Source organism: Nyctereutes procyonoides, unplaced genomic scaffold (genome assembly GCF_905146905.1).
Source record: "Nyctereutes procyonoides isolate TBG_1078 unplaced genomic scaffold, NYPRO_anot_genome, whole genome shotgun sequence".
NCBI lineage: Eukaryota > Metazoa > Chordata > Mammalia > Carnivora > Canidae > Nyctereutes > Nyctereutes procyonoides.
The window spans coordinates 42,142,134-42,165,967 of NW_026575140.1; the positions used below are offsets into that span (position 1 = coordinate 42,142,134).

General features: G+C 40.0%; 1 protein-coding gene and 1 pseudogene across 3 annotated transcripts in view; one reads left to right on the forward strand and one right to left on the reverse strand.

Annotated features, from left to right (window-relative positions):
* Positions 1–23,834, reverse strand: part of DOCK7 (dedicator of cytokinesis 7) — a 223,800-nt gene that overhangs the window by 199,413 nt on the left and 553 nt on the right. The window lies entirely within an intron of this gene.
* On the forward strand, positions 3,128–23,567 carry LOC129497805 (nicotinamide riboside kinase 1-like; annotated as a pseudogene).

Consider the following 23,834-nt stretch of genomic DNA (forward strand, 5'->3'; position numbering starts at 1 on the left):
TATCAAGCCACAAAAGACAGAAGAATCTTAAAAGAATACTGCAACTGAAAGAAGTCAATCTGAAAAGCCTATGTGCTGTATGATTCCTACTATATGACATTCTGGAAAAGGCAAAACTATGGAGACAATAAAAACAGGGGTTGCCAAGGCTGGAGGGGGGAAGAAAAAGAACGGATAAATAAGTAGTGCACAGGGAATTTTTAGGGCAGTAAAACTATTCTGCATGATTTTATAATGGTAAATAGATATCCTTATGCATCAGTCAAAACTAATAGAATGTATAACACAATGCATAAATCCAGTGTAATCTATGGATTGTAGCTAATAATAATATATCCATATTGGCTCATCAATTAAAAAGCATACTATACTAATGCAGGATACTAATAATAAGGGAAACTTGGGCACCTGGGTGGCTCAGTGGGCTAAGCATCTGACTCTTAGTTTCAGCTCAGGTCTTGATCTCAGGGTCATCAGTTCAAGCCCCAAGATGGGCTCTAAATAAAAAAAATACAATTTAAATAAGAGAACCTTGCTGGGGAAATGTATAAGAAAACTCTTTGTACTTACCACTTTCCACCAGATGTGAAAAGACAAGAAAGTTCACTTCAGTTTAGGATTCCCCTTAGGCCTTTTAATAGAGCCTATATGTTATGTGTTCATTACTGTGTTTAGTTTAAAGGCCTTAAAATCTCCTGATTCTCTTGTCAAGACTTAGATAAGAATATGAAAAAGCTAAATAAAATCTTTTTTTTTTTTTTTTTTTTTTAAAAAAAGGTGGCAGCTGGGTGGCTCAGCAGTTTAGCACCACCTTCAGCCCAGGGCCTGATCCTGAAGACCGGAGAACGAGTCCCACGTCGGACTCCCTGCATGGAGCCTCCTTCTCCCTCTGCCTGTGTCTCTGCCTCTCTCTCTCTATGTATCTCAAGAATAAATAAATAAAATCCTTAAAAAAAAAAAAATCCTTCACTATACAGTTCTTCCTTACTCATGGGGAATAGTTCTATGCCCCCAGAGGATGCCTGAAACTATGGATTGTACCTAACTCTATGTTTTTTCCTGTACGTACATACCTATAACTAAGTTTAATTTACAAATAAGGCAAAGTAAGAGATTAACAGGAATAAAATAGAGCAATTATAACAACATACTTAATAAAAGTTATGTGAATGTGGTCTCTCAAAATATCTTATTGTACTATATTTACCCTTTTTCTTGTGATGATGTGAGATGATAAATGCCTATGTGATGACACAGGGGAAGGAAGTAGGCACTGTGACAAGGCATTAGGCTACTATTGAGAAGAGAGAAAGTCAAATCCTCACAGGAGGAGGATCATCTGCTCCCCTGACTGAGGCTGATTTCAGAAAGTAAAACTGTGGGACACCTGGGTGGCTCAGCAGTTAAACGTCTGCCTTCAGCCCAGGGCGTGATCCTGGAGACCCGGGATCGAGTCTAGAATCCAGCTCCCTATATGGAGCCTGCTTCTCCCTCTGCCTCTGCCTGTGTCTCTGCCTCTCTCTGTGTGTCTCTCATGAATAAATAAATAAAATCTTAAAAAAAAAAAAAGAAAGAAAGAAAAGAAAGTAAAACTGTGGATAATGGGGGACTCCTGTAGACTGATTTTTTTCCCATAATAATTTTTCCCACTCCAAGTCACCTGGATGGCTCAATCAGTTAAGTGACTTCCTTCAGCTCAGGTCAAGATTCCAGGGTCACACACAAGTGGAGCTCCCTGCTCAGCAGAGTAGCCTGCTTCTCCCTTTCGTACAGCCCCTCCCTTACCACTTGTGCTCTTTCTCTCAAATAATTAAAATCCCTTAAATAATAATAATAATAATAATGATAATAATTTTTCCTACTCCTAGTAATAGCTCCATAGTAGGGAAATAGAAGTCTTTTTTTACTTCTAATAAGCTATTAACATTAACTGCAAAGTGGAAAGGTCAAAAATTCCATAGTTACTTATGCTCCTAAATCATAAAAGAATAACTTCTTCCCCTCCGAAAAGAACATGATTGATTACTTTACCTATTTGCTCCTTATCAACTCTCTCCATTTTACAAGCTTTTTCATTATGTCAATATGCATTACAATTTTCACAAAAGCAAGCACTCACTTAATAAGGCCATTCACCATAGGACATTGGAAATACCAACAAATGACTGACATCCTGAGGGAAATTATGTTGCATTTAATCTTTCCGCCCACTTTCAGAGATGCTCCATCTAACCTATGATTTCCAGAATGATAAATCTGGGCCTCTCTCATCTCTACTCATTCTTCATGGGACCAAAAGGAAAACCTTAGGAAAGATAAGTAAGGAGAGGGGAGCCTGGAAGACCTTACCACTCTTGACGTCAGGGATCTGAGTTCAAGCCCCACACAGAGCTTACTTAAAAAATAAAATAATAAATAAATAAATTTTAATTTAAAATATGAGTAAGGAGAGTTTACACAAAACAGAAGAGTTTAGCTGAGCCTCTCCTATAGAGTCTAAAAAGTAGCTGCCATGTATTATGTCAAATGAGAAAATTAGATCTCAGGACGCATGGGTGGCTCAGTGCACGAGCATCTGCCTTTGTCTCGGGGCGTGATCCCCGAGTGCCGGGATCAAGTCCTACATTGGGCTCCCAGCATGGAGTCTGCTTCTCCCTCTGTCTATGTCTCTGCCTCTCTCTCTGTGTCTCTCATGAATAAATAAATAAAATATTTTTTTTTTAAAAAAGAAGCAAGGGATCCCTGGGTGGCGCAGCGGTTTAGCGCCTGCCTTTGGCCCAGGGCGCGATCCTGGAGACCCAGGATCGAATCCCACGTCGGGCTCCCGGTGCATGGAGCCTGCTTCTTCCTCTGCCTATGTCTCTGCCTCTCTCTCTCATTCTGTGTGACTATCATAAATAAATAAAAATTTTTAAAAAAATAAAATAAAATAAAATAAAATAAAATAAAATAAAATAAAATAAAATAAAAATAAAAAAAGAAGCAAAATAAAGAATAGATTAGACCTGGGCCACCTCTGACAGGGTAGAGATGTAGAGGGAGGGGCTGTGGTCTTCTGCCACTTTGCTTGGGAGGACTCGAACTGGCACCTGGAAACTTTAAGAAGACATGATTTTCAAAGCTAATTATGAAAACATTGGTCATTGGAATTAATAGTGTAACAAATGGCTGGACGACAATACTGGCTAAGAATTTGCAGAAATACCTCCCAAACTGCAGTATCATCTGTCAAGGTGATTGGTCTAAGCCAAAGTCTGAGATCAAGACAGAGATAGATTTCTATAGTATGACGAGCTTGAAGCACTTAATATGGAAAAAATGATATTCACCATTTCCTGCTGGATGAAAAGCCCAAGACACTCACTGTTTTATCAACAGACTCTGGAAATGCTGAGAAATCTCCATATTAATCATCAAAGGCTTCCTTCTCTTTAATTATAAGCCCTTTAACACTCTATGGAATAGAAACTATTTTCTGACCATTCCATATAAAGAATGTAAAAAGAGGAGCAGTGCAAAGGTCTATAAGCCTCGGGACACCACCCCTCCCCAGGGTACTCTGATGGCCATGTGTGGCCCATGTATCTAAAGCACAGACAAGAAATGGAGACATCAGGTGGAAAACTGTTTACCTAGGCAGAACAAAATCTGAAAAGGACCTCTTTTCACAAGTGTATGAAGAGCTAATACAAGAATAGCACGGCAAAAGTGTTTGAAAGTAACAAAGTAAAGGTGGAGCACACTGAATTTTTCCTGGCATGAATTAGGAAAATCAAGAGTATATTTAAGAACCTTAACCAAGATACAGTATGTAGTCTGGTATGATGACAGCTGTTCATTCATTTGTTTGTGTTATCATACATGGTTTCCCCAATATGTGGAACAGTAAATAGTTATCCATGTCAATAGACAGGAATTTACTTTGATGAGCTGTTCTCCAATGAGTGCAGAAATATAGACAGCATAGCTCACAAAGAGCCAGTTTCTCTAGACTAATGACTGTCAAACTTTTCTGAACAGGACCCAGAGGACAAAATAAGGCTTACATCACAATCTAGTATACATGTAATCCATTGTTTCTATAGGTGTCTGTGTACATATGTGTGTGTAGGTATGTATGTGTGTATATACACATACATCAAGTATCACAAAGCAGTCACTTTAGATATAATGCCAGGTGATATTTTTCTATTTTAATTTTTTTTTAAGATTTTATTTATTTATTCATGAGAGACACACAGAGAGAGAGGCAGAGACACAGTCCAAGAAAGAAGCAGGCTCCATGCAGGGAGCCTGATGTGGGACTCGATCCCTGGACTCTGGGATCACGACCTGAGCCAAAGGCAGACACTCAACCGCTGAGCCACCCAGGTGTCCCATCGATTTGCAATTTTTAAAAAATATTCATCACCGGGCAGCCTGGGTGGCTCAGTGGTTTAGCGCCACCTTCAGCCCAGGGTATGTTCCTGGAGACAGGGGATCGAGTCCCACGTCTGGCTCCTTGCACGGAACCTGCTTCTCCCTCTGCCTATATGTCTCTCATGAATTAATAAATAAAATCTTAAAAAAAAATTCATCACCATTCAATACCAATGCCTACCTCTTGCAAATAAAAGTTTTACTAGGAGTAACAGTCACATTGAATAAATCAATAATTTACTAGAAAAAACAAAAACAATAGATTAAAGAAATGCAACACTGTGTTACCTAAGAATTTGTGCCAAAAATGTTTAACCTGAATTGAATCAGACTGTACCTCTAACATCTAGTTTACAGGAAATACAGGGAACACTGGGACAATTTAGTGCCAAGAGAGGCCATCAGACAAAAAACAGAAGATAGGTCATTCTGTACGGCAAGTCTCTTCAACAAATCAGTATGATGGGTAAATAAATAAAATAGTAAATAAATAAATAAATAAATAAATAAATAAATAAATAAATAAAATAAAATAAAATAAAATACTGGGCTAAGTTTTAGCATAAAAAAAAAAAAGACTTCAGGCCAAAAAAAAGTATAGTCTAGGGACACCTAGGTGGCTTGGCAGTTGAGTGACTCTGCCTCCTGGATTCCCAGGCTTGAGTCCCACATTGGGCTCCTTGCATGGAACCTGCTTCTCCTCCCTCTGCCTGTGTCTCTGCCTCTGTGTGTGTGTGTGTGTCTCTCGTGAATAAATAAATAAAATCATAAAAAAAATTTTTTTAAGTACAGTCTATTTAAAAGAAGGAAAAAAGGCTTAAGCAATACAACTCACTGTAATGAATGGTTCCTAACTGGATCCTGGTTTGAATAAACCAGCTACAAAAGACATTTCTGGGGATAATAAGAAATTTGAACATGGACAAGGTATTACATAATTAAGAATTATTGTTTTTTTTAACGTGTGAAAACAGTATTATATGAATGTAGGAAATGTCCTTCCACTTTAGAGATGCAAATGATATTGGTAATTCAGCTTTAAACTCTTCAGTTATTATTTAGTGCACCTTAATATACAAAAGTAGCAAACTAAATATGGAGTATAGATGGGGCAAATACTCTTCAAGAAGCACATCACGTCCTCCATAAATCCCTGTCTCGTTATTTCTGTTCAGTTCCACTCAGGTTAGATACTCTTTAAAAAGTACTCATGTTGGAATCCCTGGGTGGCACAGCAGTTTGGCGCCTGCCTTTGGCCCAGGGCACGATCTTGGAGACCCGGGATCGAATCCCACATCAGGCTCCTGGTCCAGGGAGCCTGCTTCTCCCTCTGCCTGTGTCTCTGCCTCTCTCTCTGTGACTATCATAAATAAATAAATTTTAAAAAAAAAGTACTCATGTTTATCCATATACATTCAAAAACAGAGTTACCAGGGGGCTAATACAGGCAGCAGACTGGCCAGACTGCTTTTCACCATGGAAATAAGACCCTGGCCTTGCTGACACAGAATTTGGTTTCAGCAGTAGGAAAGCCCAATATGTGTAAACGTTCTCTTTGATATAAGCACATAAATTGCAAAGCAGGTTTTTCTGGAACACTAATGCAACCTTCAAATATAAAAGTGTGGTGTGCCTGGGTGGCTCAGCAGTTGTGCATCTGCCTTCAACTGAGGGCGTGATCCCAGGTCTGGGTATAGAGTCTTGCACCATGCTCCCTGAGAGGAGTCTGCTTCTCCCTCTGCCTATATCTCTGCCTCTCTCTGTGTGTCTCTCATGAAGAAAAAAAATCTTGGGGCACCTGGGTGACTCAGTGGTTGAGCATCTGCTTTCGGCTCAGGCTGTGATCCCGGGGTTCTGGGACTGAGTCCCACATCAGGCTCCCAGAAGGGAGCCTGCTTCTCCCTCTGCTTCTGTCTCTGCCTCTCTCTCCATGTCTCTCATGAATAAGTAAATAGAATCTTTTAAAAAATGCTAGAATGGAACAACTGATAAGAGCTTCTTTTTTTTTTTTAAGATTTATTTATCTATTCATGAGAGACACAGAGAGAGACACAGAGAGGGAGAGACAAAAGCACAGAGAGAAGCAGGCTCCCCGTAGGGAGCCCGATGTGGGACTCGATCCCACAGTCTGGGATCACACCCCAAGCCAAAGGCTCAACTGCTGAGCCACTCAGGAGTCCTACCACTGATGTGAGCTTCTTAAGTACGGGGACTGCATTCCATTAATCTTTACATTCTCAGTATCTGAGATCATAGAAAGAGAGAGAGAGAAAGAGAGAAATGGAGGTACAGGTCTAAGAGTGCACAGAGAGAAAAGGAGATAGGGCAAAAGAATGAATTTAGAGACTACTCAGTTTATGAACCTCCCAAATGCCTTCCAGAGTAAACTAATTTGTAAATATAGTTGTCTCTAATTGACCGGGAAAGAAATAGGAAGTATGCCTTTTTATCTATTACTGTCAAGTAGGTAAATATTTGCTGGAGGGAAAGAATCTAAATCCACAGATTTCTAAATATATAATAATTTCTGTAAAAGCCTTGCTGACATCATTATCATCCCATTTATTTAGTGAAACATGATACTCTCCTACGTGAAACTTTTTTTTTTTTTTAAGATTTTATTTATTCATTCATGAGAGACACTGAGAGAAAGAGGCAGAGACACAGGCAGAGGGAGAAGCAGGCTCCATGCAGGGAGCCCAATGTGGGACTCGATCCCGGGTCTCCAGGATCACACCCTGGGATGAAGGAGGCGCTAAACTACTAGGGCTGCCCTGAAACTCTTTTTAAACAAGATGTATGATATGTTTACTTATCTGAAAGTAGGCTCTTATATGACTTTAACCAATCTGCAAAGGGCTGGTTCCAGAACTATGTTCAAACTCTACAATTATGCAAATATAGTTATTATGAGAAGCAGAGGAAATAAGATTTTCCAACATGGAGAAAAGACAAAATAACTCTAAGGAAGGACTTTTCTTTTTTTTTTAAGTAGACTCCACATTCAACGTCGGGCTTGAACTCACAACCATGACATTAAGAGTTGCATTAAAAAACTCAAACTTCGGGATGCCTGGGTGGCTCCACTGTTGGGTGCCTGTCATTGGCTCAGGTCCTGATCCTGGAATCCGGGACTGAGTCCCGCATCAGGCTCCCAGCAAGGAGCCTGCTTCTCCCTCTGCCTATGTCTCTGCTTCTCTCTCTCAGTCTGTGTCTCTCATGAATAAATAAATAAATCTTAAAAAAAAATAAAAATAGGGATCCCTGGGTGGCTCAGCGGCTTGGCGCCTGCCTTTGGCCCAGGGCGTGATCCTGGAGTCCCAGGATCTAATCCCGCGCCGGGCTCCGGGCATGGAGCCTGCTTCTCTCTCTGCCTGTGTCTCTGCCTCTCTCTCTCTCTCTATCATGAATAAATAAATAAATCTTAAAAATAAAAAAATAAATAAAATAAAAATAACTCAAACTTCACAAAGAGGTTAAAAAGAAAAGGTATATCTCTCTACCATCTGGAATCCCCAATCCTATTTCCCAAATGTAACCACTTCACATTTTATCAGGTATCCTTCAAGAAAAAGATGTGTATTTTTTAATGTCCACATATTACATTATATGATTAAAAAAAACCTTTGTCTTGATACCTTACATTCTGTACTTAATATACCTTATCAACGCATATATTTAATAATACTCTAACACTATTTATCAAGCACTTACAACTTATATGCCAGATACTATATAAAACGTTACATTTGTTATACCCCTAGGCAGCCCGGGTGGCTCAGCAGTTTAGTGCCACATTCAGCCCAGGGGCGTGATCCTGGGGACCGAGATCCAGTCCTGCATCGGGCTCCCTGCGTGGACCCTGCTTCTTCCTCTGGCTATGTCTCTGTCTCTCTCTCTTGCTCTCTGTGTCTCTCATGAATAAATAAATTTTTAAAAAAATCTAAATAAATAATTTAATTAAATTAATTAAATTAAATTAAGTAACTTTCCCAAGCTTATGAAAGGTAGAGAGTACGGGTTTGAATTCAGATCCATAAAGCTCCTAAGACCTCTTTCCTTGGAAGTAAGTTTCCAAAGGTAAATTTATCTAGCTACAGTTCATAGATTTTCAGTTCTCTAGTCTTGAAAATCTAACCTATGAGGTCAGCTAAAGACACTCAGTGAAAATGTCTAGTGTATACACTAACATTTAACAGGAACACTGTAATTACAACCACCAGCACTGTTATGGTCTGTTTCTTATCTTTCAAGGATAGCTAAATAAAACTCTCTTCTGAGGCTTTGTCACTTGTCAGTGAGCCTGTGTTAAATTCTTTAAGAAGTTTGGTTCACAGTGGCCAGTAACCACTAAAGATCTAAGAAACACACACAGAGAGGTTGATTTGTGAAATCAAAGAACAGAAACAGCCCTTCTATATAATACACTTAACATTTAAGACATAATTCCTAAAAAAAAAAAAAAAAGACATAATTCCTTTTGGGGGGAGGATAAAGAAAAAAAAAGATGTCGATGACTCATGCATCCCATCTGATGCAATTTTGGAATAACATTTAAGTCAAAGATTTAGAAAGCACTTATGAAAGAGACGTGGATGTCTCCATCACTCTCATCTATAGCATTCTACCATAGCTCAATTTTCTCAACTAAAACATGGTAATAACATTGTTCCCGACTTCATAGAACATATTAGCTTATAACTACAGAAAAAAAGAATTTAAAAATTTAGCATTTGGAAAAATTACCACTGATCTGAAATTGAAAATGAAAACTGAGGTGGGGGGAGAGAAAATCTCGTCTGTAAAAAGTCAATCCTCCCAAAGAAGATAAATTTATCTTTAATTCCATCCTACTTCATAAAAATAAAGCCAGAATCTCCCACAAACATACAAATCATATCCTGTATACAATTAGTTGCTATATCCTGTTCATTCTAACTCTTAAATACTTCTCAAATCTTTGTCTTCTCCTTCGCTTTCCTATAGCATCTGCCTACAAATAGCATCATACTTAATGGTGCAAGTCTGAACATTTTTCTCCTTAGATTGAGGAGAAAGCAAGGATGTCTGCTCTCAATATTCAACATTGTACTGGAGGTTCTAGGCTGTGCAGCAGGGGAAGAGAGGAAGGAAAGAAATGGAAACAAATTAAGGACCTTCAGACTGAAAAGGAAGAAATACAAGTTCAATGTTTGAAAATCAACTGTATCTCTATTTACTAGCAACAAACAAACCAAAAATAGTTTCTCAATTCCATGTTAATTAACATCAAAATCAATTTTTGAAACAGATTTAACAAAAGACGTATAAGACTTACATACTAAAAACTTAAAAATTTTGCTGAGACAAATCATATAATATCTAAATAAATGAAGAGACACTTTGTGGATCTAAAGACTCAATATGGGCAGCCCCAGTAGCCCAGCAGTTTGCAGCAGTTTAGTGCCACCTGCAGCTCAGGGTGTGATTCTGGAGACCCGGGATGGAGGCCCACATCAGGCTCCTTGCATGGAGCCTGCTTCTCCCTCTGCCTGTGTCTCTGCCTCTCTCTCTCTCTCTCTCTCTCTCTCTCTCTCTCTCTCTTTCTCTCTCTCTCTCTCTTTCTCTCTCTCTGTGTGTGTGTGTGTGTCTCATGAAGAAATAAATAAAATCTTTTAAAAAAATAAAATAAAAAAATAAAGACTCAATTTTGTTCAGATGGCAGTTCTGCCCCACTAATAATCTACAGACCCAACATAATCCATGTCAAAATCCCAAAAGGGGGAAATTGGCAGAATTGGCAAAGTTTAGGGATGCCGGGGTGGCTCAGCAGTTTGGTGCCTGCCTTCGGCTCAGGGCATGATCCTAGAGACCCAGGATCAAGTCCCACATCAGGTTCCCTGCATGGAGCCTGCTTCTCCCTCCGCCTATGTCTCTGCCTCTCTGTGTGTGTCTCTCATGAATGAATAAATAAAATCTTTTAAAATAAAATTGGCAAACTTTATATTGATGTTGATTCTAAAATGCTTACGGGAATGCAAAAAATACAGAATGAGCAAGACAATTTTGAAAAATAAAAGTTGGAGGACTCATACTTCCGGATTTCAAACCTTACTCTAAAGTAACAATCAGAACAGTGTGGTACTGTTCCAAAGACAGACATACAGATTAATGAAACAGAATTGAGTGTCAAGAAATAAACACATTTAGGGTGGCCTAGGTGGCTCAGTTGGCTCAAGTCATACTCCCAGAATTCTGGGCTCAAGCCCATATCGGGCTCTCTGCTCAGTGGGGAATTTGCTTCTCCCTCTGCCTGATGCTCCCCCCTGCTTGTGCATTGTTCTCTCTCTGTCAAATACATTTAAAAAAATTAAAAAAGAAAAAGAAAGACAGAGAGACATATGGTCACCTGGTTTTTGAAGGTACTAAGAAAATTCAATGAGACAAGAATTGTCTGAATAGTCAGAATAGTCTGCAACAGAGTGTTGCAATAGAATAGTCACATGCAAAAGATGAATGTAAAGTTTTTTTATTTCCAAGTAATCTCTACACCCAATGCGGGGCTCGAACTCACAATCCTGAGCTGCACTGCACGCTCCACCAACTGAGCCAGCCAGGTGTCCCACAAAAGATGAACTGAGATCCTCATTTCACATCATACACAAAAATTAATGCAAATGGACCAGAAACCTAAAGAGCTAAACTATAAAATCTTGTAGAAACAGAGAAAGAAATCTTGCCAGTCTTAGAGAAGAACACCAAAATCATGATCCTTATAAGAAAAAAAAAAAAAACTGATATATTACTGGACTTCATCAAAATTTAAAATCTCTGTGCTTCAAAATTCACCATTAAGAAAATGAAGAAACAAAAGCAAGGGGCGCCTGGGTAGCTCAGTGGTTGAGCCTTTGGCTCGGGTCTCGATCCCGGTATCCTGGGATCGAGTCTAGCATCAGGCTCTTTGTGGCAAGTCTGCTTCTCCCTCTGCCTATGTCTCTGCCTCTCTCTGGGTCTCTCATGAATAGATAAATAAAATCTTTTTTTAAAAAAAGAAGAAACAAAGCAGACAAGGAGAAAACATTTGTAAATCATATATCTAATAAAAGACTTGTGTTCTGAACATATAAAAAAAACCTCCTACAATACAAAAACAAGATAAATAACCCAATTTAAAAACGAGCAAAAACGGGACGCCTGGGTGGCTCAGTGGTTGAGTGTCTCCCTTTGGCTCAGGACATGATCCCAGGGTCCTAGGATCAAGTACCACATCAGGCTCCCTGGAAGGAGCCTGCTTCTCCCTCTCACTCTGCATATGCCTCTGCCTTTCTCTCTCTGTGTCTGTCATGAATAAATAAAATCTTAAAAATAAAATAAAATAAAATAAAAAATAAATAAAAATGAGCAAAAGATAGGAACAGATAGGGATGCCTGGGTGGCTCAGCAGTTGAGCTTCTAACCTTTGGCTCAGGGTGTGATCCTGGGATTCTGGGGTCAAGTCCCTCAACCCCACGCCTATGTCTCCACCTCTCTTTCTGTGTCTTTCATGAATAAATAAATAAAATCTTTAAAAAAAAATAGGACTAGATAATTCACCAAAGAAGATATGTGAATGAAAAAAAAAAAAGAAGAAGAAGATATGTGAATGGTCAGTAAGTACAAGAAAAATCATCACAAATCATTAGGGAAATGCAAATCAAAATCACAATGAAATTTCACTTCACAGTCATTAGAATGCCTACAGCCAAAAAGAAAGCAATTAACAAGTGTTAGCCAGGATGTGGAAAAATCTGAACTCTCATACACGGACGATGAAAATGTAAAATGGTGTAGTTGCTGTGGAACAGTTTGGCAGTTCCTTAAAAAATTCAACATAAAATACCAGATGAACCAGCAATTCCATTCCTAGAAATATACTCACAATAAATGAAAACAGAGGACAGGGATCCCTGGGTGGCGCAGCGGTTTGGCGCCTGCCTTTGGCCCAGGGCGCGATCCTGGAGACCCAAGATCGAATCCCACATCGGGCTCCCGGTGCATGGAGCCTGCTTCTCCCTCTGCTTATGTCTCTGCGCCTCTCTCTCTCTCTCTCTCTCTCTGTGACTATCATAAATAAATAAATAAATTTAAAAAAAAAAAAAAGAAAGAAAACAGGGGACGCCTGGGTGGCTCAGTGCTTGAGCATCTGTCTTTGGCTCAGGACACGATCCCAGGGTTCCAGGATCGGGTCCCATATCGGTCTCCCTGTAAGGAGCCTGCTTCTCCCTCTGCCTATGTCTCTGCCTCTGTCTCTCATGAATAAATAAAATATTTAAAAAAAAAAAAAGAAATGAAAACAGGTGTTCAAAAAAAAAAAAAAAGGCTTGCACATGTTCATAGGAGCACTATTTACAATGGCCAAAGGCAGAACAATCTAAATTTCCATCAACTGATGAACAAATAAACAAAATGTATTACAGACTTGCAATGGAATATTACTCAGCCATAAAAAGGAGTGAAATACTGCTAAATGCTACCACGTGGATGAATCATGGAAACGTTATGCTAAGTAAAAGAAGCCAGGCACAAAGGGCTGCACAGTTCAGAAAAGGCAAATCTAGAGAGACAGACAGACAAAAAGTATATTAGTGCTTGCTTGGGACTTGGGTTAGGAATGGAGAGTAAATGGGCACAAGGGATTGGGGGAGGAAATGGAAATGCTCTGAAATTGGATTGTGGGTGATAATTGCACAACTTACTAAAAAAATCACTGAAGAGTACACTTAAAATGATTTATGGTACGTAAAGTGTAACTAATAAAGGTGTCTTAAAAAAAAGTATGGGTATGGCTGTAACTGCTCTATGAAGATAAGAGGAAGAAACTGCTTTTCAGACAGAGAAAGAAGGTAAAGACAGGGAAAAAAAGGAGAGCTGGTCTTACACCCTTAGTCTCCTTACTATAATCCCTTAACTTCGGCAAAGTTTATGAAAATCATTAAATGGCTGATATGAGTGCAGTTTTCTGGTCTCAGAGGATAAATGAAAACACCTCATGATGCTGCAGGAGTGTAGCAGAAAGGAAGCCAAAACACAAAATCCAAGCCGACCTCCTCGTGAAGGCTGAGATGGCGTTAAGGTCAGAACTACACTTAAAGTTAAGGAACAGGGACCCACAGCTGCTTCAGGTTACACTGCTTTTTTTTTTTTTTTTTGTATTTCTGTATTCACCAGTTACACTTAAATTTTAACAGGTAGTACAACTAACTATATATTTAAATAATTATAGTGAGGCTGAACAAGTTTTAAAAAGTTTTTATTTATTTATGATAGTCACAGAGAGAGAGAGAGGCAGAGACACAGGCAGAGGGAGAAGCAGGCTCCATGCACCGGGAACCCGACGTGGGATTCGATCCCGGGTCTCCAGGATCGCGCCCTGGGCCAAAGGCAGGCGCCAAACCGCTGCGCCACCCAGGGATCCCTAAAATGCTTAATTTTAAAGAATACCAGTCATTTTGTTTGACGAGCATTTACCCACCCACCCCTCTTTCTTTTAGTTAGAAACCCCTTCTTTCTTTTTGGTAAGGAACTCATTACTTGATATTGGGTGGGGCTGACGCCTTCACATCTCTCCTCAAGCCAAGAAGAATGACATGTGACCCAGGAATGGACAGCATCCCCTATATCCCTAAACATAGCAACTGGTTCAAGCAAGAACATGTGACACAAGCCAAACCAATAACTGAGTTCCTCAATCTTTTCTGCCAGAACTAAATGGTAGGATTTGAGCTTAACTCTCATTGCAACCATTTCATGGAAAGTCTATCAAGGACACAAAGATAAGAGGATACAGATATCATCTGTAACCCTGGACCTGATATATTCAGTTATAAGCAAATTAATCTGACTGGAGTTTCTGTCAAATGCAACCAAAAAGTATCCTCTCTAAAAAGCCACTGAAAAAGTAGTGACACATCTAGACTGCTTGCCAAAGGGCTCTATATATCTATATGATGCAACCCAGAAGTGAAGAGAAGTTCACTGTCTGAGGAGACTGAATTGATCAATGGAAAACAGGATGCAAGAGAAAAGCAGGTAGATAAAATTTCTTCTTCTTCCAGACTCCTATCTACTCATCATGTGAGAAACTGTTCCTCTGTCCAAAGATACCCTGTGTGACCAAGCCAGGATACCTGCCAAACAATCTCTCTCCAGCTCCTTGGGAAGCAGTGCCCAACAAGAAAAAGTATCACCTTACATTGTTTCCCATCTCTGCCTCACTTCCCTTTTCTGTTGATGTCCTGGGATTATGTCTCCCAGATAAACCCTCAACTCTTTTTTTTTTTAATTTTTATTTATTTATGATAGTCACAGAGAGAGAGAGAGAGGCAGGCAGAGACACAGGCAGAGGGAGAAGCAGGCTCCATGCACCGGGAGCCCGATGTGGGATTCGATCCCGGGTCTCCAGGATCGCGCCCTGGGCCAAAGGCAGGCGCCAAACCGCTGCGCCACCCAGGGATCCCAAACCCTCAACTCTTAATCCTTGTCTCAGTCTCTGTTTTCTAGGGAACTCAGATTATTTTTTTTTAAGATTTTATTTATTTATTCATAGACACACAGAGAGAGAGGTAGAGACACAGGCAGAGGGAGAAGCAGGCTCCATGCAGGGAGCCTGACTTGGGACTCGATCCCAGGACTCCAGGATCACGCCCTGGGCTGAAGGCGGCGCTAAACCGCTGCACCACCAGGGCCACCCTAGGGAACTCAGATTAAAAGGCTATCTACAGGGATCCCTGGGTGGCGCAGCGGGATCCCTGGGTGGCGCAGCGGTTTGGCGCTTGCCTTTGGCTCAGGGCGCGATCCTGGGGACCCGGGATCGAATCCCATATCGGGCTCCCGGTGCATGGAGCCTGCTTCTCCCTCTGCCTATGTCTCTGCCTCTCTCTCTCTCTGTGTGTGACTATCATAAATAAATAAATTAAAAAAAAATTTAAAAAAAAAAAAAAAAAAGGCTATCTACAAAAAAACTTACAGCAACCATTAGGCTTACTATGAAGTGAAATATAGAAAAGAAAGCTTTCTCTCTGAGATCATAATAAGCAAAATGAGGATGCTCAGTATTAATACAATGTTAAATAGAAATGGCAATAATCTACATTAGATTATTCCAAGATAACTGTCCACAGAGCAAGACCAAAATGTAAATCAGCTATAAGGTTTGGAAAGGAAGAAACAAAAATTCATAATTTCCAGATGATATGGCTATCTACATAGAAAATACAAAATTCACATATATTTTTACAACTGACATGAGTTTAGCAAGGTATACAGATGGAATATCTAACAAAAGATATGCAACAACCTTACAGAGAATATTATAAAATCTTGTTGTATGATATAAGGAAGATCTAAATAAATGAAGAAATACACCATGATCAAGGCTTGAAAACCCAATATAAGGACATCATCTCTCTGCCAAACTGATGTATAGATTCAATGTAATCCCAATCAGATTCTAATAAGACTAGAGATTGCTTGTTTGTTGGTTGGTAAATTCTAAAATATACAAGGAAATCAAAGGACTAAGAGAAGTCAAGATACTCTTTTAAATGATGTGGGTGTTATTCTACCAAATTGTTTATAATTGGTGAAAATATGTATAACCAGGCCAATGGAACAAAAGACAAAGACCTACAAATAAAGAAGGATACACAATCTATTACAGAGGTGGCAGGGCAGGTCAACAGGGAAAGGATAATCTACATGGAAAAAAATTAAAATTTCACACCATACACATATGAAGTCCAGGTGGAATATAAGATATAAAGGAGACAACTAGAAGGTTTATGATAATATAGATGAAAATCTTATAATAAAGATTTTATTACAGGGTAATAAAATATTACCTGTTTTTGAAAATATTGTTTTTTAATTCATTTGAATAGAATTATATTGTATGTTATATGTTTTTTTGTCTTGCTTCTTTTGCTCAAAATTATATCTGTGAGATTCATAATGTTATAAGCAATTGGAGTTCATTTTTTTTCCTTGCTTTATATTATTTCATTGTATAAATATAACATGATTTTCCATTCTACTAGGTAGATATTTGGATTGTTTCCAGTTTTTGGCTATTTGAACAATGTTCCTTTGAATATTCCTATACATATATTCTGGTATGCATGTGTATGAGTTTCTCTAGGGTATACTCAAGTATGGAATTGCTGGTCCTTAGGTATTCTTTATTGCTGCTCATAGCAGTTGTATTTATCATAGAGTTTATTAGGTAATGCCAAACTGTTCTGTAAGATAGCTGAAGAAACACACACTCCCACAATACTGTTGCTGTACATAGTTGCCATTACTTCATATTGCCCCCCACCCCTCTGTTGTGTCTCTCATGAATAAATAAATAATATCTTTAAAAAAAAGAAAAGCAAGGAAATGGTTATCACAAAAGTAAGGACAGTGGATTGGTCTGCAGAAAAAGGTAAGATTTAGAAAAGAAGAGAAAGGATGTATCAAAAAGAAAAAAACAATGGAACACTTAGAGTTGGAAATGAGCGGAGCATTTGTGGGGGCACAAGGAAAACAATAGATTGATTGGTCTAAAATATAAGCTAGATGGCAACCCAGGTGGCTCAGTGGTTTGGCGCTGCCTTCAGCCCAGGGCCTGACCCTGGGGACCCAGGATCGAGTCCCACATCAGGCTCCCTGCATGGAGCCTGCTTCTCTCTCTGCCTCTCTCTCTCTGTGTGTCTCTCATGAATAAATAAATAAATAATAAAAGATATTAAAAACAAATATATATATTATGTATATTATATATAATTCTATTCAACAAATATATATATTATATACATATATATATAATATATATATAAGCACAAGAATAAAACAGTAAGAGAAGGACCAGATTATAGATGACTTTTTTTTTTTAATTTTATTTATTTAGTTGAGAGAGAGAGAGAGAGAGAGAGAGAGAGAGAGAGTATGAGCAGGGGGAGGGGCAAAGGGAGAAACAGGCTCACCTCTAAGCTCGAGGCAGGGCTCCATCCCAGGACCCTGGGATCATGACAGAAGCAGATGGCAGATGCTGAACTGACTAAGCCACCCAGGCGCACCTAAAGATGACTTTAAAATGCAAGCATGAGTTTGAGTTTAACACTGTTGAAAGTCACCACATATTCTTGAACAAAAGATGCCATGATAAAAGCTGTATTTTAGGGAAACTTCATTTGCAACACATTTGAATTACAGGAGGTAAGAGACTAAATCAGCTCCAGCTACACTGAGGTCATCTAGAAGTGGGATAATAAAAGATGCTCCAAGGTGGCATTCATTCAAACACGTCTTACATATCCGGTTTAGACCTGATTGTGTGCCCAACACTAGAGATAAAGACAGAGCAGTCATCAAAGAGCTTAGAAAAGAAATATAAAGTAGGGGAAAATATGGGGCATGAGGGTGAGGGCAAGAAAAATTAAAAAGACAACCCCCCCCAAAAAAAAGTAGCTCATGAAATCAGTGATGAAGAAAAAAGTCAAAGGCTCCTAATCTTCAAACATTCCATAATTCAAGTACACAGAAAGTACCATGGAAAGCACAGCCAAATGGCCCAAGGACTGACAAGCAGAAAGTGGTTGTGACTGCACCACATACGTGTGAGAAATGTGACCAGGAAAAAGGAATGACTGGTTGGCAGCTAGATTCAATGGTTCTTTGTTTTATGATGAGAAAGGCAAAATAAGTCTTACAGTTTAAGGGAAACATCCATAAAAAGATACAGATTGAGGATGCTAGAAAAGAAAGAAAAATTTATGAGATCAAGGTTCTGAGGGAGGTGGCAAGGTAATGAGGTTCAAAGCCAAAAAAATAGGTAAACTTTTAGGGATGGGATACCTTACAGGCTCAGGAGAAAGATGGTTAAATGACATATAGGAACAATAGCATGCCAAGGTTATAATGGATTCATGTTAGATGATCCAAAACTTTTCAGTAAAAGATGGGGTAGGGAAACAAAGATGTTAATAGGAGAAATTATTTAGCGTAAACCTCATTTCAAATAGGAAGATATTCATTAATAAAAGATCAACTCTGCAGCATTCTGCTCTCCCTCCAACACTAATCTGCAGCTCAGGGGTTAAGTAAGAGGTTGGACATTCGGCCTTAAGAGTTTGTGAAATGGGGCACCTGGATGGCTCAATGGTTGAGCATCTGCCTTCTGCTCAGATCCTGGGAGTCCCATGTTGGGCTCCCTGCAGGGAGCCCACTCCTCCGTCTGCCTATGTCTCTGCCTCTCTCTGTGTCTCCCATGGGTAAATAAATAAAATCTTTAAAAAAAAAAAAAAAAGAGTTCATGAGATAAGTACGACAAAAGGCCAAGGAGGTGTATGTGTCCAAAGTGATTTTTTAAAAAGGCAGTAATGAAGCAGTTGATATTATGTGGAAAGAATTTCTTTGATAATGAAGTAAACAAAGTAGACTGAAAGATTGGGCCTATACAGCTAGAGTTATGAACACATTCAAAACTAAGAAAGAAAATGAGGTTATAAATAAGCCTATGTCCAGGAAATACTACTTATGTAATAAGGTTTTCCTCAAAAATAAAAATCTGATGAAAGCCTTTCATTAAATTCTGCTTCTCAGGCAACAAAACAATACCAAATTAACAAAGGAAAGATTAAGTATGATAAGGATAACTTTGAAGATGCTAACTGTAGCACTGTTAGAAAATATGGAACTACCTCAGAAAATATTTTGCAGGGCAGCCCAGGTGGCTCAGTGGGTTAGCACCTCCTTCAGCACAGGGCCTGATCCTGGAGACCTGGGATCAAGTCCCACATCAGGCTCCTTGCATGGAGCCTGCTTCTCCCTCTGCCCGTGTCTATGCCTGCCTGCCTCTCTCTCTCTCTCTCTCTCTCTCTCTCTCTCATGAATAAATAAATAAAATCTTTAAAAAATAAAATACTTTGCAGAAAGAAAAAAAGAGTCAAAAAAAGTGTAAGATCTGAAATCAGAGGACTAGGGTCTGAGTCCCAATTGAGGCAAACAATTTCATGTTATGTAGGCCTCATTTCCTCATCTGGACTATGGGAATAATAATAATTGTAAATAATATAGGATGGCAACCCGGGTGGCTCAGCGGTTTAGCGCCACCTTCAGTCCAGGGTGTGATCCTGGAGACCCGGGATCCAGTCCTACATCAGGCTCCCTGCATGGAGCCTGCTTCTCCCTCTGCCTGTGTCTCTGCCTCTCTCTCTCTCTCTCTCTATCATGAATAAATAAAATCTTTTAAAAAATTGTAAATAATATAGAATAATAATAGCAGCAACTAATATTTGTTGAATGCTTATTACTTTTCAGGCACAGTTCTAAGGTTTTTTTCATGTAATAACTTATTTAATCTTCATGATGATCTACAGATGCTTTTATCCCCATTTTACTGAAGAGAAAACCAAGACAGGGAGATTAGATCAACTGCCCAGAATAATATAGCTATTATGTGGTATAGGCAAAATTTCAACCTGTGCAATATGACCTCATGCCTATTTTCTTTACTACATTCTTCCGCCTCTCTGGGTAATAAAGATGAGGAATGTAGTAAAAAGTGCTTTAAGTGTATCCAAACGTTCGTCATTACCGCTGAATAGCAAGTAACAGGACAAAATAATCCAAACAAAATCATTAATCTACAGTAAGCATTCCACAAATTGTACCTATTGTATGCTAGGGGGTGACTCTTTTGGGAGTAATTAACAACCCACTGGCCTTGTCCTCCAAAAGTACAGGGAACAAACAATAGGCAGTAATTGATATGAACAAAATATACATGCTGCTTTTCCATGATAACCTGAGGTAAGTAGCACAATCAGTGATAAAAAAAAATAAAATAAAATAAAGAGCTTTGGACGCCTGAGTGGCACAGTGGGCTAAGCATCTGACTATCAGTTTCGGCTCAGGTCCCTGATACCAGGGTCAGGAGACACAGTCTGGCATAGCACTCCTGCTCAGCACAGAGCCTGCTTAAGACTTCCTCTCCCCCTTTTCCTGCCCCTAACTCTAAAATAAATAAATAAATCTTTTTAAAAACTTAAAAAATAAAAAGCTTTGGGAAATCACAAAATCAGAGCCTCAAAAAATAACAGCACTAAATGCAAAGGGTTAGGAAATAACTGAGCCAGAAAAGAAATCAGTATAATTCTTTCTGAAGTAAAGATTCTGGAACCATCATAGAGCTTTATTTTTTTTTCCCCATCATAGAGCTTTAAAAGAAGAAAAATAAGGTTTCAAATAGCAAGAGGCTTTTCACAGAGCAACAAATTTCATATATGCACGTCATGAAAAGACAAAACTTCCAAGAGATCGTCCTACACCACATTATAAATATTGTAATAACAAAAAAATGGGGATCCCTGGGTGGTGCAGCGGTTTAGCACCTGCCTTTGGCCCAGGGCGCGATCCTGGAGACCTGGGATCGAATCCCACGTCGGGCTCCCGGTGCATGGAGCCTGCTTCTCCCTCTGCCTGTGTCTCTGCCTCTCTCTCTGTGTGTGTGTGACTATCATAAATAAATTAAAAATTAAAAAAAAAATGATCCTGGACACTTCTGGAGAAAGCACTGTTCTAAGCATTTTACAGGTACTGATTTTTTAATTCTTACAACTCTGTAAGGTAGGTCCTACGATTATCCCGTTTATAATAGGGAAATGAGGCAGAAGTGAGGTAAAGCAATTTGCCCAAGTTCATTCCATGAGGGCCAGTGCTAGAATGTCAACCCCAAGCAATTTATCTGCAGAGTATGTGCTATACTTCCTGCTGTAGGAAACTAAGAAGCAGAACAAGAATTTATTCACAATTATTATACAGCTAGGACACCTGGGTGGTGTCAGTTGAGCGGCAGCCTTCAGCTCAGGTCCTGATCCGTGGGTCCTGGGCTGGAGCCCCGCATTGCGGGGCGGGGGGGACCTGCTCAGCAGGGAGTCTACTCCTTCTCCCTCTGCCTGCCCCCAATCCAGTGCACACACTCTTTCTCCCTCTCTCAAATAAATAAATAACATCTTAAGAAAGAAGTATTATTAGGCCATATTTGGTAACAAGAATGAAAGTACCTTTCAATCGCAATAATTCACCATCTATAACAGTTCTATCCTTGGTCTTCCCTCCAAATTAATATGCCCATTCCTCCCATACTATATCATCTACTCCTCTGGCTTCAATTACAATCTACTTGCTGATGATCCCCAAATCTATTGACCTCCAGCCCAGTACCTCTTCTGCATCTTACACATCACCAACAACCTAATAAATATTTCTTTCAATGCTCAATCATCACCTCAAACTCAACATGCCCAAAACAGAATCATCATCTCCTTCCCACCTCATCTCCCACCCTCAAATTCCTTCTTCTTCTTCCTGTACTCCCTTACAGGATGGACCACTTCCATCATCCACCTGGTTGCCCAAGTCAGAAACTTGGATGTCATCCCAGACTCCTCAATCTTCCTCACTTCCCACACCCAATCACCAATCACCTTCTAAGTATCTCTCCAATCAATGCAAGTCTCATTTCCATTGTTTTACTTACTTTGACAACTTCACGAGGCTTATTATTTTGAATTTTGTGTTATTTTGTGATACTTTCTTTTTTTCTTGTATTTTGTTGTCTTACCTGAGCAAAAACTCCAAGAATGGAGAACAGATATCATATATATTTCATATCTAACTCCCTAATGTGTAATTTCCTGATCAACACGTGTTCTCAGCAAAATCTAGTTCTATCAAAGAGAAATTAATACTAAGCATGTATGTCAAGTAGTACATTTTTTCAATGGCATTGTGTTCAAAAACAAGACCCAGTTATTTCACACACAAAAAAAGAACAAAAGTGATAATTTCCTATTATATTAACTCTATCACAACTCCCTAGGGTATGTCAATTATTGCTAAGTGTTCAGTGATAGCTACTCAAGGCCATGCACCATGCTAAACTCTTCACACAAATTATGTACTTAATGTTTACAATGTTATGAACAGGGTACTGTTACTATACCCATTTTCCATAAGCCTAAAACTGGAACTTAAGAGAGCTTAAACAATTGTTTTTAAGATTTTATTTATTAATGAGAGAGAGAGACAGAGAGAGAGAGAGAGAGAGAGAAAGAGAGAGGAGGCAGAGACACAGGCAGAGGGAGAAGCAGGCTCCATGCAGGGAGCCCGACGGGGGACTCGATCCCAGGTCTCCAGGATCAGGCCCTGAGCTGAAGGCAGCCCTAAACCACTGAGCCACCCGGGCTGCCTGAGCTTAAATAATTTGATCAAGGTGCCAAGTTAGAAAAATAACAGGACTTGTGAACCCGTGGCATAGCCTGAGACCAGACTCTCTCTCTTTCTCTCTCTCTCTACATATATATATATATATATATATATATATATATATATATATATATTTTTTTTTTTTTTTTTAAATAATCTCTACACCCAATGCAGGCAAACCCACAACCCCAAGATCAATCGTCCCTTGCTCCACCGACCAAGCCAGCCAGGAACCCCTTACTATTTTCCCTCTTAAGGATAAAAGGACATATGTGTTTTGAAGCTCGAAAGAAAAGAATAATTAAGCACAAAGCTTAAATCAAAAAGATGTCAGTGTTAAACGAAAAACGTGCCCCAACAGAGTAACGCTATGGAAGTCCAGGTAGTTAAGAAAAAAACTGGTCGGTCCAAAAATCGACAAGAAAGATCAGCAAACTACAAAGATCCAGAGCCACTGAAATAAAATTGTCCAAAAGGGAAAAAAAAAAAAAGTAATGCGTTCGAATGCTTCTCTTCTCGGGACATCATAATAAAAGCAACACGGTCTAGTGTCCTACGCCTTCGTGTGTTTTACAAGGGGAGTCGACAAATGTCAGAGTCCCCTGCCGTAGTCGGTCTGGGTGCTAGCGACCCACCCACCAGCGGCAGGTAAAAGGTTCGGAAACCTCCAGCGCGACCGCGGGCTTACTTCCAGCCTCGTCACGCAGGAGCCAAAGGGCCGCTGTAAGAAGAACCCTGCGCATCATCCGCCTTCGGCTGGCGCGCAGTCGGATTCCCAGGCTGTAGACCAAGAGCAGGCTTCAGCCCTACGACCCGTGCGGGGTCCGGCAGCTGCAGACCGCAAGCTCCCAACTTTTCGCTCCGACCATACGTTTTATTAGATTCCGGGTGCAGGGAGCCCACTTTGCAACGCGGAGCCTCCCCGGTGCAAACCGAGGATTCGGGGGAGATCTCCCGGGAAGGGGTGGGAGGCGTGAGGACGCGGGGGGGGGGGGGCCTGCCACCGGCCAGGAGCCCGCCGCGCGCGCCCAACCTTTTGTTGGGGAGGAAAAGAGGGCGGACCCCCGCGCCTCCGCCCGCTAGGGGGCCAGCGGGGTGGGCGGGGAGAGCGAGGGCGCGACACGCCGCGGCGGCCCCAGGCCGGCCCG